Consider the following 2518-nt stretch of genomic DNA (forward strand, 5'->3'; position numbering starts at 1 on the left):
TCACCAGAACTAAATTTACAACTTGTGTTCTTTTTATTAACTGTATTTCCGTATAATGTTTCCCACACTTGATTCACATTAGAATCATTTACTTGTGCGGGTGCCATTTTAATACTTGAATGATATGAATGATTATATTTATTTACAATTTGATCCAAGACGTTAATATATCGATAAGTATTCTTTGCACTAAAGTAACGATAGAATTTTTCTTTTAATGTTTTTATAAATCGTTCTGCTAAAGCCAATTTAATTTCGGAATGAACACTATAATGACTAATTTCATATTCTTTCAACAATTGTTTCACGAGAGGATTATAAAATTCAGTACCTAAATCTGTTTGTACATTAAAAACGGGTAACTTGAAATTAAAAAAAAAATCTTATTGTTTTTGCCATTTCACTTTCTTTCTTTTTTTAAGGGAATACAATATGCATAACGTGAGAAAATTTCAATACTACATAATATATATTTATAATTTTTATTATACTTTTCAATATTTTCCATATCTTCTATTTGTAATGTTTCATTTGGTGCACTACCATAATGCTTTTTACGTTTAAAAACTTTACGAGCTGGTGCATGTAATCTATATGCATCTTGAGAAGCTAGCCAATTTTTAATTTTCTTTTAGACAACTATGTTTTACGTTGTAATGTTTGTATACTCGATAACGAATCAAGATTTGAATAATCATGATATATTTTGGATAACTTTGTCATTTTTACATAATATATTCTTTCCAATGTTTAAATAATTAGATACTGCTGTTGGACTAGATGGTGACTTCCTTATTTTACCAGTACATTGTCTTTTTCTACAACAACTACTACTACTATTCAGTTTTGATGCTGGTGTGCCAATAAATTCTTTAGGAACATTAAAATCTACTAATAAATTTTTAAATTCAGGAATACCTATAGGATTTCTTGGACATTATCTCGTACGCACAATATCATTTAGTAAATCTATAATATATGAATCAGGTATTGCTTTTCCTTGGATACGTAATATACCAGATGTATCCCAATGCATTTTATCAGAACTTGTCAACTGATTTATATATATATGAGTTCTGCACGGGCCGAATTTTTCGGCCCGAGCCCACTCCAGCCTAAACGTATCTAGGCTCGGCCCAGCCCGGGCCCGAAAAGTTTTGGAGATTTTCGGCCCGGGCCCGGGTCGTCCCGATAAGTTTTTCAAAATTCTTGGCCCAAGCCCGGCCCGGGCCCTATAAATTTTAAAAGTTTTTGGCCCGACCCCGGCTTGATAATTTTTTTAAAAATTAGCTCGACCCCGAATCTTTCTCAAAATTTAGTACTAAATTTGACCTAACCCTCAGAAACATTTTCTAAACTTTGGTTCACAACCTGACGCCTGCCTTCCGAATGGTATCATTGCCTCCTAGAACTTTGCCTGCCATCGAGAGAACAAAAACTCCATTCCCTGTAACAAAAATCTAACTTAATTAATTTTTAGCATAAAGTGAAGATGGCAATATTGTTTAGCGACAGGCAAAACATTCCCACCCTTTCTTTTTATATTTTGAGTTCAGTGAAGGTCAAGGTCAGAGCTCAATTTACCGCATAATGCCTGCAATCCTCTATAGTGAAAGGGAGCCGCTAACCAACACAAACTGTAAATAGCTATTGCATTCTTTGTAACATTTTTCACGGACACACTTCTTCAACGTTTGGCTTTATTCCAATTATCGTTTAACGAAAGTCAATAATTATTAAAGAATTGCAATTGATCGGCCCTAGCCCGGCTCGAACTGAAGAGAAACCAGTGTCAGCCAGCCCAAGCCCGGCCCGGCCCAAAGAAATAACAGTGTCGGCCCGCCCAATCTCGGCCCGGCCCAAAGAAATAACAGTGTTGGCCCGCCTAATCCCGGCCCGGCCCAAAGAAATAACAGAGCCGGCCCCCCCAAGCCCGGCCCGTGCAGGTCTCTAATATATATATATATATATATATATATATATATATATATATATATATATATATATATATAAAGAACTTCCGTGAAACGTGGGAGATAAAGCTTCTATAATACTAAATTTGACTGTCCTATGTTGACGAAGATTAAAAGTATCTAACGAACTGACTCGCAGATCATGTATATGAATATTGTATGGCAATTAGATGATCACTGAAGTTATAATTCGCACGGATAACGCAATAGAATGCAATGTTGCTTGAGAGCGAAAGTGTCCAATAAAGGGTTAACTGCATCTGTCTGAAAAGGAAGTTAGTTAAGAGTGTGGTGGTGATACACAGTTTACAGCCAATACTTCCATTAGCTCAGTGTGGGTCACGGTGGCTCAGTAGTGCAGCGTTCACCTCAGGTGCATGGGAACCTTGGTTCGATTCCAGCTCGCGCCAAGTGAACCTTGTTGTTGACAAACCCCGTGTGCATGGGTTTTATCAGGGTTCTCCCCTTTACTCCTACTTTCTTCATTATAACATTTATTTCATTTTTCATCGTCACCGTCTCCTCTAGCATAACGGGCATAATCA

This window comes from Thermobia domestica, chromosome 16 (genome assembly GCF_964235325.1).
Source record: "Thermobia domestica chromosome 16, izTheDome1.hap1.1, whole genome shotgun sequence".
Classification (NCBI taxonomy): Eukaryota; Metazoa; Arthropoda; class Insecta; order Zygentoma; family Lepismatidae; genus Thermobia; species Thermobia domestica.